The sequence below is a fragment of the Staurois parvus genome, unplaced genomic scaffold, assembly GCF_062004578.1.
Source record: "Staurois parvus isolate SC_StPar_1 unplaced genomic scaffold, SC_StPar_1.0 ptg000354l, whole genome shotgun sequence".
Taxonomy (NCBI): domain Eukaryota; kingdom Metazoa; phylum Chordata; class Amphibia; order Anura; family Ranidae; genus Staurois; species Staurois parvus.
In genome coordinates, this window is record NW_028318150.1 from 102,547 (window position 1) to 121,305 (window position 18,759).

Consider the following 18,759-nt stretch of genomic DNA (forward strand, 5'->3'; position numbering starts at 1 on the left):
CACACAAACTGAGTCCAGCAGCAATCACTGTTCGTGGATAGCGACCTGTCGCTACAGTGAATGGGGCCGGAGGCCACATCTAGTCACTGACAGCTCCAGCAGGTATCAGAAGATTGCTGTGGCTGCAATTCGCACCATCCTCAGCCACCAGTGTGAATGTAGCCTTACTGTAGTCTATAGTGTATGTGTAAAGACTGCAAACTGTGCAATCATATTGATCATCAAAAAGTGTCAAACATGCAAAATTTACTTTCCCAATGACAGGCTCATGCAGCTGCACCTCCAGTTATGTGATGTATCACATTCTATGTAACAAGTGTAACCAAGGATGTTACATTGGTGAAACAAAGGAAATTACAGAAAAGAAAAAAATCCATAGACACGTGATAACAGAACACAAGGATGTCTCTCAAAACTAGACCATTCTATGGAAGTCATGAATGTATTGCTTCTTAACTAGCTGCCGACCGCAGATAGCCGAATGACGGTTGCACTGCGGCCGGCCAGTTCTGAGTGGACGTCATATGACGTCCTCCCAGAACGCGCTCTCCTGCGCGCCCCAGGGGGCGCACACCCGGTGATCTCTGTGATCGCTGTGTCCTACGGACACAGCTGATCACGTGATGTGGTAAAAGGCCAATCACAGCGGCCTTTTACCACGTGATCAGCGGTGTCCAATTACACGCTGATCAGAGGGAAATGCAAGTGCCGGTTCTCGGCTGCACTTTCCTCACGCTGTCAGATCGTGAGGAAAGTACTGCCGAGAACCGGCAGTTGTCAGAGCGGGGATCGGCACCGATCATCAGGGCACTGATGATCAGTGCCCTGATGATCGGTGCCCAGCTGTGCCACCCGCAAGTTCCGCCCAGCAGTGCGCCCACTAGCTCCGCCCACCCGTGCCCAGCAGTGCACCCACCTGTGCCCAGCAGTGCACCCACCTGTGCCACTATGCAGTGCCACCTACCTGTGCCCAGCAGTGCCACCCACCTGTGCCCAGCAGTGCCACCCACCTGTGCCCAGCAGTGCCACCCACCTGTGCCCACCCACCAGTGCTGCCCACCAGTGCCACCCACCAGTGCAGCCCAGCAGTGCTGCCAGTCAGTGCCACCAGTCAGTGCCCAGGGGTTGTGCCAGTCAGTGCCGCCAGTCAGTGCCCAGCAGTGATGCCAGTCAGTGCCGTCTCTCAGTACCCATAATCAGTGTCACCTATCAGTGCCACCTATCAGTGCTGCATATTAGTGCCGCCTATCCGTGACACCTCATTAGTGCTGCCTATCAGTGCCGCCTATCCGTGCCACCTCATTAGTACTGCCTATCAGTGCCCTTTAGTGCTGCCTATCAGTGCCCATCAGTGCCGCCTATCAGTGCCCATCAGTGCTGCCTCATCAACGCACATCAGTGAAGGAGAAAAAATACCTGTTTGAAAAATTTTATAAAAGAAACAAAGAAACATTTTTTTTTTTTCAAATTTTTTTCACTTTTTTTATTTATAGCGCAAAAAGTAAAGCGCCCAGTGGCGATTAAATACCACCAAAAGAAAGCTATATTTGTGAGAAAAAAATGATAAAAATGTCATATGGGTACAATGTTGCATGACCGCGCAATTGTTAATCAAAGTGCGGCAGCGCTGAAAGCTGAAAATTGGCCTGGTAAATAAGGGGGTATAAGTGCCTGGTAGGTAAGTGGTTAAAGGGAATTTCATTACCATTCAGTAAAGGTAAACCTTTGAACTGAGAATGATAAATCTATTTAATAATAATGGACTCAATGAAGATTTTGGATTCCTAAACCACTTCAGATACTTTTATGACTATTCATATCTCTTTTACTCTTTATCGTGCTCACTTATGTTAACCCCTTGGCGCCAGCGCTTCCTGGGCCTTTAAGGGGTTTGTGCTGCCGATAGGCGGGGCAAAGTTTAGGGTCATGTGACTGCTATGATTGGCTGTCACAGAGGTCACATGGTTGGAAAGCTCCCAATTGCAAGTAGCAATCAGGACCTTTCCGCAAGGCGCCGGTAAATATGCCCGGAATACGCCCCCTCGGCACATGTTTGTTTACATTGGGTATGCAAATATGCAGCCTCTCGGCATCAAAGCCCTGCCATCTAGAGGCCGCATATTTGCGTACTTGTTCCCTTATGTTCCTAGATGTGTATTTATTTATTTTAAATATGTATTTAGTTTTCGCATACAATGTATATTCAGTTTTTAAAAACAGAAATCATATAATAATTTACAGAGATATTTAAGAAAACACACAATAAAATCTTATCCTTGTTGGAACTGCAATGTAGCCCAATACCAAAAAAAGCACATTGAGAGTAATGGGTTATGTGATAAGGAACAAAGGGCCATATGCCCTTATTATATTAGTATCATTTCCAAACTTTATTGCACAGGCTGTACATCCTGCCTGCTGCCAACTTAACCCCTTCACGCCTAAGGGTAAAACAAATCTAAATGCCTAAGCGCAATTTTGCAATGTTGACATGTGTTAGTAAAACTGTACATATCATCACAAGTACTTTGTACATCCAGGTAAATTATACCGCATTTCTTTCAGGACAAATTGGGCTTTCATTTGGTGGTAAATGGTAATGGATATCTCCTGATTTTTTTTTATTATCAAAGGAAAACTGGCCCAAAATAGTAAAAAAAAAATCATTTTTTTATTTAGCTGTGTGTTTCTTGTTACTACCATAACCTACCACCACAGAACAACCCAAAATAAATTCTCCAGCTCTTGACAATTGCAGCAATACCATATTTGTGTATGTTATTTGTTGTTTGTACCCATAGTACAGCCCAGAAACAATAGTGCGCATTTTGTTTTTGTCTTTTTGTCACACCGACACTGACACTGACATTGACACTAACTGACACTGATACCAAAATCCTTTAAATCCTGACCTTTGAACCTGACCTTTTGACCTTGACCTTTGACCCTGGCCTTGACCCACACAATAACCCTGGCACTGAACTAGATCAAACCTTGATCTAGGTATTATTTCTTTATTTTTTAATATTTATTTATCTTTTTTTTTTTTTTTACAAACAATTTTTTTTCTCTCTATGCCAGGAGTTAGAGAGATACAATTAATCTCTCTTTTGCATTCATAGAGAGAGAAAAAACAAGGGGGCCGGGCTGCACAGTGACTGATCACTGTGATAGCGAATCAGAGGCTATCACGGCGATCATGTGACCGGGAATCGGGAGTCCCGATTGTTAGAATGGGACCCAGTGCTCTCGGTGACACCGTGGTTTTTGTGCTGGGAGCGCACTTTGTGGAGCGCTCCCAGAACAAAGGCAGGTACGCAAATATGCGGCCCCATGGAAAAAAGCCCAGTTCCGTGAGGCCACATATTTCTGTGACGTCGGCATCAAGGGGGTTAAGGAATGACCCTCTCAGGAGAAAGGTTGAAGTTTGGGAGTGGTGAGGTTTCAGACATGGGTTGTGTGATGTTATAGTGAATGGGGGAATTTTGTTCTCCAATGAGAGGTTGCATGGCAAGAAGGGTGGATATTGGAAGGGTATGATGTTATAAAGATTTCTATTCTTTTTGATTTTTATTTTAATTGGAAAACCCACCAGAATTTGGGCAGGCTCTATATGACTTGCTGTACCTTCTAATGTACACTATGAGAAGCTCACAGGGGTTGATTTACTAAAACTGGAAAGTGCAAAATCTTATGTAGCTCTGCATAGGAACCAATCAACTTCCAGTTTTTTTTTTTTTGTCAAAGCTTAATTAAACAAGCTGAAGTTAGAAGCTGATTGGCTACCATGCACAGCTGCACCAAATTTTGCACTCTCCAGTTTTTGTAAATCAACCCCACAATGTGCAGCAAAAGTGCAACTATGCAAGACTGAATTTAAGGCTGGAGTTCGGTATATAGCTTGTTAAAAAAAACTATATAACATAACTCCCAACTGTCCCTGATTTTGAGGGACTGTCCTTGATTTGAAACAAAATCCCTCTGTCCCTCATTCCTCCTCATTTGTCCCTCATGTTGGCCTGATCTCTATAGTTGTATATAAAATGCACTATTTATCTTTCAAAAAGTGTTTCCCAGTGCTAAACCTTTCATCCAATTTCTAAATTGTTGCATTTGTAAACTTCAAAAGCTAGTATAAAGGAATAGTAGTGGTTAAAAAAAGCACTTGTGGGTTTAACCACTTGCCATCCGCCTGCTGTTTATAAATGGCAGGATGGTGGTATCCAGGGGCGGGTTGCCGTTCATAAACGGCACCCGCCATTTCTAGCTGTGCGCGCTCCCTGGGAGCGCGCAGCACTGCGATCCGGTGCCCGCTGTGTCCTCTGGACACAGTGAAACACCGATCGTCGGATGGGACCTCTGTGCGAGGTCCCGGTCATGTGATCACTGATTGGCCAATCAGTGATCACATGCAAAGTAGTAAGCAAGATGTCACTTGTGACATCATTGCTTACTACGTGTGAAATCTGTGAATGATCACAGAGGTCACAAGGTACAAGGCTATTCACAACAGCCTTGTACCATGTGACAAGCTGTGACCAATCACAGCTCAATCAGTAGTTCTCAATGGCTGCAAGAATGCAGACAGAGAGAAAGAGAAATGATTGCTTTTACATCCTATATGGGTGTAAAAGCAATCACTGTAAAAAAAAAAAAAAAAAAACTCTTCATCCCCCCCCCACAAGTAGAACAGTGTCACCATGGTGACACTGTACTGCTAGGGTGACAGTAGGTAAAAAAAAAATATATATCTAAAAATGTAAAAAAAATGTTTAAAATTATAATTTTTGGTTATAAACTAATTTGGCTTTTTTTTTTTTTACTAAAAAGATAACGGAATACATTTCGGCCAAGATTTATGATGAAAGATTATTTATTTGCAAAATTTTAAAAGAAAAACACTTTTTTTCAAAATTTTTGGACTTTTTCATTTACATAGCAAAAAAAATTAAAATCCCAGCGGTGAATAAATACCACCAAAATAAAACTATCTGTCTCAAAAAAATGGTAAAAAATTCATATGGGTACAGTGTTGCATGACCGCGCAATTGTCATTCAAAGTGTGATAGCGCTGAAAGCTGAAAATTGCCCTGGACAGGAAGGGGGTAAAAGTGTCCGGAAAGGAAGTGGTTAACTAATCTTTTTTTAAAATATTTCTTTTTTAAATGGTTGTGGCAGGGGGTGTGTCCTATGCCTCATACATTTTGCTGACAGGTGTCCCTCATTTCCATCTCAAAAAGTTGAGAAGTACGATACACATTTTTTTATTATGTTACTTTTTTGCTTGCATTAAAAAAATACTGAAAATAACATTTATAAAAACACGTAATGAAAAAGGAAGATGGAAACAGAAGTGGAGGAGAAAGCAGTGGTGGGTCAGTGGCTGAAGATATATTGCAAACCTTTATATGCTGGTTGGAAGAAGTGCATTTTAAAAATGCAAAGGCAGGTTTGGAGGGTTGGAGAGTGGCGTGTAGAATGTGAGTACCACAGAAGAGAAAGGGCAAATGTCTAAACTGGAAGGTGTATTTGGCAATATAATCAATTAGAGGAGGGAAGGAGAAGGTAGTGTGCAGCTTGAAGGTTGTGATTGGGGTAGTATCTGGGTAATATATTCAACACAAATTGAATCTAATCTTTTCTATGTGTAATTCTCTATAATCTTTCCTTCATTATATCAACCTCCATCATCCTTACATTTGCTCAAAATGTCAGATCAGGTTTATAGTGCGTGAGCGTATACTGCTGTGTCATAATTTAAGAACTAGGATTGGCTGGGGGGCAGAATTTGGCAAACTGCGTTCAGTTTTATTTCTGGAAACTATATCTATACAATGTAAACAGCGTACACATAATTATACGTAAAAGTAGTCTTACCAAGTATTTTTGTATAAAGGAAAAAGGGTTTTACGTGGGTTTGCATAGTAGGCTCTCTCTCCTGAAGAACCGCTTATTCCACATTAGAGATACTGCAGTTAATTGCAGAGAAAATATTCCTGCCATTTTCTTCCATGTATTGACTGGCTACATGAACATGATATACTCCTGTGATTGCTGTCAAATGCAATTCAGTTGATTGATGATTGTGATTAATATGTGCATTCAGTACAGATGTCAGCAGGGGAATTATTCGCTTTGCATTCCAATGAACAGAGAGCAGTGAACACCAAGCTTCCTTGCTTTCCCATGTGTACACATGGCCTGTCATTACATCCTGCACATCTAACATTCCAATGTTAACAAGATGTTCAGATCACCCTGTGATGAGTTCTACTGGTAGACAAAACATCTCTATTTAACATATTTACAAATTATTAACCATATTTAGCAGAATAACAGTTTCCCTAAAGCGTAAAGCTGACCATACACTATACAATCAGATTGTATAATCTTGGTAAGATGTACTTCTTAACCTCTTGGCGCTGGCGCCTCCCGGTCCTTTAAGAGTTTCAGAAGCTGGGAGATGGGGCGGGGTTTTAGGGTCATGTGACCGCCGTAATTCACCTTCACATGATCGAAAAAGTTCCCGATCGAAAGGGGAGATCGTGACTTTTCCGGGAATAGTGGACATATGTGCTGGGAGCGCGCAGGGCACGCGCTCTTAGCACATATGTATTTTTTAATTGCATACAACTATGCGGCCGCTCAGCGGCAAGGCCCAGACAGCGAGAGGCCGCATATTTGCGTGCGATCAGCATCAAGGGGATATTTACCAAAACCATGTAATAGGAGTATGCACCTAAACAATCCATTTAATTTGTATCTAAGCAGACAGGCCCTTGTCTCATCTGAACATAGTTGATGGTAAATCTAAAGGAGATTGTATGGTCACCTTAACAGAGCATGAGACTATCTATTATGAAAAAATCTGTTTACAAAGTTATCAAGGGCAGCTGCCTACCTGTACAGCCAGTCTTGGCTCCTGAGGTATGCCTAGGGTGGAATTCACACTATGTGCGGTGACAGCCGATTAACTGCATTGTAAAACATCTGTCACTGCAGGGACATGCAAGGAAACAATTGTTTCCTATGTGTCTCATTAACACTGCAATGCAGCATATGGCTGCACTGCAATGTGCTGTGCTAAATGCAGACATGCTGCATTTTATTGTAGCAAACCTTAGTAAATTCCACAGCAATGTACAACAACACATCACGCTGCTGTATATTGCCGTTAATGATATGTACGTTTTGTAAGCTTCAAATAAAGTTTGCACAAAAAAGATGCTCTGAATCGCGCTCAACAATGCCCCCTAACACAGCCAGGAACAAAGAGCTCCCGTAGCCGTGAAACGCTCCAGCAGCTCTGCTTTCCAGTGTGAATTCTGCCTTAAGCTGGAGTGTCCCAAATTACATTTAGTGTGTTTGCAGCTAGGTGGTAACCAGCCTGAACTTTATTTACATATTTTGGGCTTTATTATAATTGCAGTCATTATAAAGCTTGAATGTGAGGGTACTTGTCTGTTAATTCACCAGATTTATATATATATATATATATATATATATATATATATTATATGTTTTATTTAAATATATCACAAATATATATATATATTTATATATAAATAAATACGGTGAAATATATCAAATCATAATACATTTACTCCAGATGATACAAAGAACAGAAGAGAGGAATTTACCATAGCAAATTACCATAGCAGAGGGCAACGCCGATGCACCAACCGTAACACAAATAAATACACCCAAGTATTTCCCCCGTCCATACGGTATACCTGGGTAACTTTTTACTCTGCTGTAAATCAAGTAGGGATGGGGGGTATATCGGAAAGTAAGAGGGAAGGGTGAAGGGGAAAGAGGGAAGAAGAAGGGGTGAAGGAGGGAGGGTAGGGCTAGGGTAAGAGTACCATGTAAGCTGCTACACAAACCCTCCTTAATTACACATCATTGGTCACATCTGTTCCGTATGCATCAATCCAGGCTGACCATATTTTGTCAAACTTTTTCGGACAGTTTCTACTTTCATAGGTTATCTTATGCAATGGTAAGACCATATTCACTGCAGACGTCCAACTACACACAGTGGGTGGAGCAGGTTGTTTCCATTTTAGAAGTAGTTCCCTTCAGGCATAATAAGTGCAAAGAACAAAAACAACTTAAAATATCTAGTAGATTCTGTATCTTTCGTAAATTCCCACTAGTACCATTCAATGAAGCTGTACAAGTCACAAAGGGCATTCAGAGCATCAACCACCGATCCCAATAAGAACGAATAGATAGGCATTGCCATACCATATGAAAGAAGTTGCCAGTAGAGGAACAGCAGTGTGTACAGAGGGGAATAACTGTGGGGTAAATGGCTGCCAACCTCTGTTGGGTATTTTAAACTCTATGTAGGAAATTAAGCTGTATAAATCTATCCCTAGCAAAGATCATATTAGTAACATAGGAACCTATATAGTCTTCCCAGTCGTTGTCAGGGATGTCAGCTTTCCATTTATCAAAGGTTTTCCATTTATCAAAGGTAGGGGCATGTGCCACCGACAAATGACAATAAAGGGAAGACAACGGCTTTCCTATCACCATCGACATTAGCAAACATCCACTGAATCCGATTGCAGTACAATTGGGTTTGGAAATTGGGCCTACCAATTGATACCAAAACCCCCCATACAGTAATGTCCTTAAAGGGGAAATCTGAATATAATAAAAAAAAGGCATCCATCTGAGCAATAGGTAAACTAGATGATAATTTCTGGTACCTCATAAATGGGGCTAATAGTATAGGTCCCTAAAAAGTGGTTAAAAACAGTTCAGGTCTATTTCTACATTTAACCCTGCTGGTGATAAAGTTTGAAGTTCGTAAATCCACTGGGTTTAATTTTTTTAAATTTCACTGGTCATATGTGAATCTCTCCATTGTTTATCTATTTTATCTATAGCAAATAAGGAAAGGTAGGAAGGGTCCTTATTATGTGCCACTCTAAAATGGTTGGATACACTGTGTTTGGGGTATCCTTTTTACACTATGGGATGTTTGCTTTTGTTTCTGTTCACATGCTGAAACTTGGTTTTATGCCTGGGAGGAGAGAAGAAAGTTTAAAAATGCTCTTTTGAAACTATACTGTCATTTATATCCACGCTGGTCATCATTCTATTGGTTACTATCAGCCAGATCGCATGATTCCCAGGAATGAATATTGGTGCCATTCTTACCATCATGCATTGGGCTAGTCCCTAACCAAGCGCTTAAGACCAACCTAGAGATAGGTGGTCCACGGCTAACAATGAGTGCACATCCATGTGGGGCACTAATTGAGCACAGAGGAGCACCTGTCATTTTTTGCACAAAGTTCACCAATTAGTATTCAACACCTGGGCACTTTATTTTTCCGTATTGAAACTGAATGTTACAATGATTCACTTTGCATATGTGACGCAATATTCCTCATGTATTGTCAAATTTAATGCACTTAACCACCTCTTGTCTGGCCGTTGTATATAAACGGCTGGACGATGGCAGTGCAGGGGCGGGTGGCCGTTTATAAACGGCCTCCCCACCCCCTGCTTGTGTGCACTCCCTGGGAGATTGCAGCACCGCGATCCGGTGCCCACTGTGTCCTCCGGACACAGTGGAACACCAATCGTTGTACGGGACCTCTGTGCGAGGTCCCAATCATTTGATCACTGATTGGCCAATTAGTGATCACATGCAGAGTAGTAAGCAAGAAGTCACTTCTGACATCATTGCTTACTACGTGTGAAATCTGTGAATGATCACAGAGATCACATGGTACAAGGCTATTCAGAACAGCCTTGTACCATGTGACAAGCTGTGACCAATCACAGCTCACACAGTATTTCTCAGTGGCTGCAAGAATGCAGCCAGAGAGAAGGAGAAATGATTGCGTTTACAGCCTTTATGGGTGTAAAAGCAATCAGTGTAAAAAAAACAAATCTTCCATTACCCCCCACAAGTATTACAGTGTCACCATGGTGACACTGTACTGCTAGGGTGACAGTATGTAAAAAAAAACAAATAATAATATAAAAAAAAAATAATGTAAAAATAAATTATAATTTTTGGTTATAAACTAATTTGGGTCCTTTCTTTTAATAAAAAGATAACTGAATACATTTTGGCCAAGATTTATGATGAAATATTATTTATTTGCAAAATTATATAAGAAAAACGCATTTTTTCAACATTTTTGGACATTTTCATTTATATTGCAAAAAAAATAAAAATCCCAGTGGTGAATAAATACCACCAAAGTAAAGCTTTATCTGTCTTAAAAAAATGCTAAAAAATTCATATGGGTTCAGTGTTAAATGACTGCGCAATTGTCATTCAAAGTGTGATAGCACTGAAAGCTGAAAATTGGCCTGGACAGGAAGGGGGTAAAAGTGTCCGGACTTGAAGTGGTTAATTTATGCGCAGTCCACATGGTATTATGTTTTTTTTTGTGTTATTGGTTCACAAATTAGGACTGCAGTGTATACTTATCAAAGTTGCATGAATATCTATTCCTAAGCACAACAGCACTATATCTTAATCTAGAAATCCTGCCTGCTTCTACAACCTAGATTTGAGTTTAGAAATAAATTGTAAAAAGACTAATGACTTGTTCCCAACTTAAAATGTTACTAAACCCTCAACAGTAAAATCAGTCTGTATATGCAGTAAAGCATGCTTGTTATACTCACTGTGGAACCTAAGGGGTTAATCCTCTGCATTGTGTAAAAAGGCTGTTTGATCCTGACTTCTCTGCCCCTCCTCTTGTTCAAATGTCCACACTGATAAAACAGACTGAACCTGTAGCCCTTCTACACATGCTCAGTTTAGTGTGTATTGCTATAGAGGTTTTTTTTTTTTTTCTTGGGAGAGTACGTGATCAGCACAGGGCCAATCGGCACTGTCCAGACTGAGGGTCAAGGGTTTTTCATCCTCCTAGAGCAGAAAGAAAACTCCTCCTACAAGCTTTAACCTGTGCTCTGCTGAAGTCACAAGACTGCTCAAACTGCTGATGAGAAAAGGTATTTAGCAGTTTATATTTACTGAAATAATTGCACTTCCATGTTCTGTGTACTGTGGGAGACCAGATATAGTGAATGCAGGGTCCTGGGTTTAGTAACACTTTAACTTTCACCCCACCATATTTGAAGGATCCAACCCTGAAAGTCAAATGTTACTCTGCCACACTGGTTTGGGGATCATTCTTAACCACCCTTACAGGAGTAGTACTACACATTTAAATGCATACAATAAAAGTATATAAAGTTTTGGAACTTCTATACAGTTGCAATAAAAACAGTTCATGCACTGTATGATTAGAAGAATAGCCTTCAAGATGGATATTAGCTAAATGCAGCTGCAGGAAGCTATGAATGGGAACAGCCATAGATGGATCTAAATATGGCCATTCCCTGCTGAACCAGTCAAATTTCAATCCATCTATAACCATAGTTCCTATTTATGAGGCGTCACTCTTATGATTGACTTCTCACGACGGGCTTGCTGAAAAATTTTTATTTGATCAGTGCTGCAGCCAATCAGTGTTGGCTGCAGCACTGAGGAGTCCCCACTGTCAGAATACAATAACACAGTGGGGAGGATTCCTGTATCCACCTCACATGTGTGGATGAGGGAATCTGTTTAGTTATATCCGATCAGCCAACTGACCCATGTATGCCCAGCACACAGTCAAAGATATCAGGAAAGGTGCATTATTCTCCAACCAGGTAAAATAGGTTAAGTTCACATGGGAATTAAAAAGAAATACTTGGTAAAACATTTTTCAGTTTCATATACCAATACAATGCTTTTTTGGTGCTTTTTGATGTGTTGACTGGCATTTGAAGGGTACCTTCTAAACTATTTATGATCATCACCCTTATCCAATTAGCAGATAGCTGACCCAGTAAACTATAATCAGGAAATCACAAAGTTATGACTGGCCAAAATTACACATTTTAAAACATGGGTGGTGCAAAGTGGGGGCGGGAGTTTTTTTGTATTTAAAATTGTTTTTCTTATAAAGTGTTGCTTGACTCATTGACTCTTGAGACAGGATTTAGTTCAGGAAATAAGAGTGAACCCTTTTTCCGGGAGGCCATCATAACCAACAAAATAATCTTAACATGTGCCTGCATGGGTTTTTCTCTGGGTACTTCGGTTTCCTCTCAAACTTCAAAGACATGCTGTCAGGTTAATTGGCTCCTGTCTAAATTGGCCATAATATATGTATGACTGTGAGTTAAGGACCTTAGATTGAAAGCTCCTTGATGTTTAGGGACTGATGTGAATGTACAGCACTATATATATATATATATATATATACATTATTATTATTATTATACAGTATTTATAAAGCGCCAATAGTTCGCTCAGCGCTGTACATTACAAAGGGGGACAGAACATGTGACAGAACAATACCAATACAATGCAAAACATGAGGGGATTGAGGGCCCTGCTCTTTCGAGCTACATACATACATACACATACCCACAAGTACCATCAATAGATGCAGGTACTCCCCCGAAACCCCCTTCCCCCTTGTCGAGTCACTCCTTGACTCCACCTCCTACCCACCTCTGAGCACTGTCCCACTTCCTATCCACCTACCAATACCACCCCTTTTCAAGAATTCAGAACCAGGTGTAATTTTTGGTGCTAAGTGATTTGCTGAGCTCCCAACTGTCCCTGGTTTGGAAGGACTGTTCCTCATTCGGAACAAAGTCCATCTGTGCATCGCTCCTCCTCATTTGTCCCTCCTTTTGGTCTGATCTACATAGTTGTATATAAAATGTACTAGTTATCTATCAAAAGGTTTTTCCCGATGCTAAACCTTTTATCCAGTTTCTAAATTGCTGCATTTGTAAATTCCAATAGCCAATATAAAGGAATGGTAGTGGCAAAAAAAAGCACTTGTAGGTTTAAGCAATCATTTTTTTTGGTACAATTCTCCTTTAAGAGGGTGTGGCAGTGGGTGTGTCCTATGCCTACATACTTTTGAAAATGAGGTATCAAATGTATGTAGGCATAGGACATAGCATAGCAGCCAGCATCAATAGAACTTCTAGCAGCCAGCAACAATAGATCATCCCTTCAATAGTAGATCCCTCCCAGCAACAATTGAACCCACCCCCAGCAACATAAGACTCCCCAGCAACCATAGATCCCCCAGCAACTAGCATTATTAGACCTTCCAGCACCCCTTGTCAATGCATACATTCAGTGCTGGAGGTGTCGCAATGGCGTTACCCTGCGTTCCCGCTAAAAAAAGCCATACATATATACAGTATGTGTGTGTGTAAAGTGCTTCTTAAATTGACGGCACTACATAAGTAGCTGTAATAAATCAATATATAAAAACATGACCCTTATACCACTGTCCACAATCACCTGACTACTAGAACAATCCTAGGCAAGTGGAAGGGTTTCATTTCTCCCTGGAAGCAAGCCATTCTGTCGACTCTGCTCAATAATTTTTGAGCTTTGACCAGTAAGACAAAGCACCGAGCCAAAGAACTGTTCCACAGAAAACACCATGGTAAAGTAAAGAGAAAAAAAAGGGAAAGGCACGTGAGTTTTGCAGTCCCATGGGACCACAGTTTAACTGCTGAGGCTCATACAAGATAGCTGGAGTGAGCATACGGTGGATATACACTATTTTGCCAAAAGTCTTGGGACACCCCTCCAAATCATTGGATTCAGGTGTTCCAATCACCTCCATGGCCACAGGTGTATAAAATCAAGCACCTAGGCATGCATAATGCTTCTACAAACATTTGTGAAAGAATGGGTCACTCTCAGGAGTTCAGTGAATTCAAGTGTGGTACCGTGATAGGTTGCCACCTGTGCAATAAGTTCATCCATGAAATTTCCTTTCTACTAAGTATATCCATGGTCAACTGTTAGTGGTATTATAACAAATTGGAAGCATCTGGGAACAACAGCAACTCAGCCACGAAGTGGTAGGCCAGATAAAAAGACAGAGCGGGGTTAGCGCATGCTGAAGCACACAGTGCGCAGAAGTCGCCAAATGTCTGTAGAGTCAATAGCTAAAGACCTCCAAACTTCATGCGGCCTTCACATTAGCACAACAACAGTGCATAGAGAGCTTCATGGAATGGGTTTCCATGGCCGAGCAGCTGCATCCAAGCCTTACATCGCCAAATGAAGTGCAATGCAAAGCGTTGGATGCAGTGGTGTAAAGCACGCTGCCACTGGACTCTAGAGCTGTGGCAATGTGTTCTCTGGAGTGACGAATCATGCTTCTTTGTCTGGAAATTTGATTAATGTGTCTGGGTTTGGCGGTTGTCAGGATAACGGTACTTGCCTGACTGTATTGTGACAAGTGTAAAGTTTTGTGGAGGGGGGATTATGGTGTGGAGTTGTGTTTCAGGGGTTGGGCTTGGCCTCTTAGTTCCAGTGAAGGGAACTCTTAAGTCGTCAACATACCAAGACATTTTGGACACTTTCATGCTCCCAACTTTATGGGAACAGTTTGGGGATGGTCCCCTCCTGTTCCAACAGGACTGTGCACCAGTGCACAAAGCAAGGTCCATAAAGACATGAATGAGCGAGTTTGGGTTGGAGGAACTTGACTGGCCTGCACAGAGTCCTGACCTCAACTCAATAGAACACCTTTGGAATGAATTACAGCAGATACTGTGAACCAGTCCTTCTCATCTGACATCAGTGCCTGATCTCACAAATGCACTTTTGCAAGAACGGTCAAACATTCCCATAGACACGCTCCTAAACCTTGTGGACAGCCTTCCCAGAAGAGTTGAAGTTGTTATAGCTGCAAAGGGTGGGCCAACTCAATAATGAACCCTACGGATCAAGACTGGGATGCTGTTAAAGTTAATGTGCGTGTAAAGGCAGGCGTCCCAATACTTTTGGCAATATAGTGTAACAAACCTAGCAGTGAGCTGCTGCCCAAGGATGCAATATGACAGGCCCCACAGAGCTCTGACAGGTGTGGAGGCAGTCTTGTGTGTCCAGCCTGCTCAACTGTCAGAGATTTATATTAGTTGCATAACTCTGGTTCAAGAAATGTCAAGTAGCTTGTTCTACCTTGGTGCCACCAGTTAATGTCAGCATAATTCTGTATCTTTATAAGAACAAGTTAGAAGCTCTTTCAGGAAGGCAGGATGGGGCTCACCTCCCCAATTAATACAATCTAGATGAGTCTGCCACTATCACTTACAGCAAGCAAATAGCAAAGTTCTATTTATGCTTTTATCAAACTACAACACTGTATAGTATAGTATAGTATAGTATAGTATACAATCTAAACCGAAAATAATTAGATTAAAAAAATTAAAAAGAGGAAAACATTCCTTTTTTCAGATTAGAGTGCAAAGTCATGTAAATTATTTATTTATGTCCCTGTGGCTACAACCTAAATTTGAAGGGTCCAACTTGCATATAGCTGATGTTTCAGGTAATTTTACATCTTCAGTGCCAAGCATGAAACAAAAGACTTTTTTTAGCGAGCTATAAAATTAATTTCCAGGTTTAGTACAGTGTCCTATAATTAGAAGTATAACTCTTTGGTGTTCAGGCAGTGACATGTTTGTAGAAGGCATTCGGTATTAAATTTATAATATACATTGAGGGACGTAATTGTTGTAAGTTGCCATTAAAAGAGTTGATTTTAGCTGATTTACCAAACAAAACCCCTAAATTATAGGAATTTCAATTTCCCCCTTTAAATAAATACTGCATTCAAATCTTTTTCCTTACTGAAAAAAAAGCATAAAAAAGCCACAAGAAGATTTACTGCTGATATACACCTCACAGCATGCAGTGCTGTCCTCTCCTAACCAGACTGCAGTCTGTATGATTGATTAAGTTAATAAGTAGTCTTCCCATAAATAATAACAGAGAAATAAATGCATGCTAAAGAAATGCTTTTATTCCATTTCACATTTCATCTATAGAAATTACCTGTGTTTCTGATTTGGAATTTGCCAAATCGCCGTTCCTGTTGCATATTTCCAGATGTATTCAATGAACAGTCCTTATTGTTATGTGCTCTTTTTTTTGTGCGTGGTAACCAATATAAACTAATCAGAAGCCATCATATGCTGATTTGACATCACCAGTCAATTCTGTCAAGTTGCCTTAAGAATTATTAGTCTTTTTATTGAATACGATTGTTCATCCCTAGATTTTTTTTTTCTATTTTTAAATAAAAAAATTCATGTTGGACAGATTTGTCTTTACTCTTGTTCGGATTTGCATATTTATCTTCTGATTTGTTTATGACAGGCACTAGCACCATATGGTATATAGTTGTATCTGATGACACTTGTGATAAACATTCCTGAAAAGTTATCATTTTACCTATCATTTTACAGCTAGAGACACTGCAACCCTTAACACAGCAGATTCCACATGCAACAGGGAGCGATCAGCACAACGTGCTTGGTATAATCGCATGTACAGAGCACGCTAGCCATTCATAGAATAATATCACGCATTTATGTTTATGTAGCAGCTAGATCTGTGTAAAAGAAATGATATATGGTTGACATAATATTATTTATATGCAGTAACTGTTCATAGTGCATCTTTCTCCTACCTCCACTCTTAACTCCAAAACGCATTGACTCCTGCTATATTCAGAACAAATAGTGTATTTATATTTGTGTATATGTTGACCAGCTCTCACCTTTAGCTGCACCCGTTTTACGACTGGTGTCTGTTTCCTAAGAGAAACATCCCCCACTACTCATGTGATCCTTATCAGCTTCTAATTGGGGTGGAGTTGAATGCTCATTTGAGCATCTCCCTATAAATTTAGATCAGCTCATGGGGGAGATCTCTGATGGGGGGCACAGTCTCTGATGGGGGTGCTGCTTCAGATTGAGTGCGGCTTAGAACGAGTGCATAGAAGAAGCAGTTAAACGCAGCAGTTGAACTCAAGCAGCAGGAAGACACAACAACAGCAAGAAACTCTACTGCATGCTGGAAGACTGCAAGCAAACACCCTGGGAAACCTCTTACATGCCTGAGCCCCACTCTGTGTACCTTTATATAATACGCCCCTCTTCTCCCTATCATATTACTATCCTCTGTTCCCAAATCTCATTTCTTTACCCCTCTGCTCCACCCCACAACCTGTACATCTCCCCCTCACTGCTATCATCTCCCTACTATTGCTCTCTTCACCTCCCCAAAATGCCTCTTCCACTCCTCCTTCTCATTTTCCTCTCCTCCATTCCCAAAATCCATTCACTATATCCCTCTGCCCCTCCCAAACAATTGTATATTGTGTCCTCACTGCTTCCTTCGCCCCTCTATGGCACCCACCACCTCCTCCTATTACTCCGCTCTCCCACTGACCCCAACACCTCCACTAGTAGTTTCTCACGCTCCTGCACATCCCGCTCCCATGCCACCTTTCTCACCCTTCTCCTCCTCCTAGCCGCGGGGGACATCTCCCCGAATCCTGGCCCTCCACCTCCCTCACCCGCTCAACACCCTCCCACCTCCACGTCCTACTGCAACCCCCACAGCTTAGTATCTGTCCCCCTGCTCCCTAAAATCTCCCCCCCGTTTTCATGTGCACTCCTGAACGCCCGTTCGGTGTGCAACAAGCTTACCGCCATCCACGACCTCTTTGTTTCCCACTCCCTCAACCTCCTAGCGATCACAGAAACCTGGATCCAGCCCACTGACTCTACCTCCCCTGCTGCACTCTCCTATGGAGGTCTCACCTGGACCCACTCACCCAGGCCTAACGGTCGTAAAGGTGGTGGGGTTGGTCTGCTCCTGTCACCACAGAGCACCTTCCGAGTCCTCCCAAACCCCCCCTCCCTATCCTTCTCCTCCTTCGAGGCCCACTGCGTCCGACTATTCTCCCCAACCCCCCTGAAGATTGCTGTGATATACCGGCCTCCTGGATCTATACCCCGCTTCCTGGATGACTTCTCCTCCTGGCTACCCTTCTTCCTCTCCTCTGAGCTACCCACCATCATCCTTGGGGATTTCAACATCCCTGTCAACCTCGACAACCCAGACACAGCCCGTCTCCTCCACCTAACCTCCTCCTTTGCACTTGCACAGTGCTTACAATCCACCACCCACTCTGACGGAAATATCCTGGACCTTGTCTTCTCCAACCGCTGTGCTCCCCACAACCTCACTAACACCCCCTTCCCTCTCTCTGACCACAACCTGATCACCTTCTCTATCTCCTCGTCCTCCAACGCCTACCCCTCCAAATGTCACACTACTACCAGCCATAACCTCCGCAACCTTAACCCTGCCTCCCTCCACTCTGCAGCTGACCAACTCCACGACCGCATCCTCCCCCTGTCCTGCCCCGACTTGGCTTTGACCGCCTACAACAATGCGCTCTCAACAGCCCTTAACTCACTAGCGCCTTTAACCACACGCAACATCAGACCCCGACCGCTCCAGCCCTGGCAGACTGATCACACCAAAACCCTCAAACGACAAAGTCGTGCCCTGGAGCGACTATGGCGCAAAACCAAATCCCAACAAGCCTTCACCCGCTATAAATCTGCCTTCCGCACCTACACCTCCTCCCTCCATGCTGCCAAACAGGCCTACTTCTTGACCCTCATCAAGGCCCTCTCCTCCAATCCTCGCCGACTCTTCTCTGCCTTCAACTCTCTACTCTCTCCACCCCCACCTCCACCCAGCACCTCACTCACCGCCCTTGAGATTGCCAATCACTTCAAAAACAAGATTGACACAATTCGCAAGGACATTGCCGCAACTCACACGCCCTCTCAACCCGTCCCCTCTCACACAGC

The 18,759-nt window shown here is 42.2% G+C and overlaps 1 long non-coding RNA gene across 1 annotated transcript in view; it reads right to left on the minus strand.

The window, feature by feature from the left end:
- Positions 1–16,683, minus strand: part of LOC149456599 (uncharacterized) — a 106,881-nt gene extending 90,198 nt beyond the window's left edge. Inside the window, exon 1 of the long non-coding RNA XR_016313842.1 lies at positions 16,647–16,683. This is a non-coding gene — a long non-coding RNA (uncharacterized LOC149456599). The remainder of the gene's footprint in view (positions 1–16,646) is intronic.
- Positions 16,684–18,759: the final 2,076 nt, after the last annotated feature.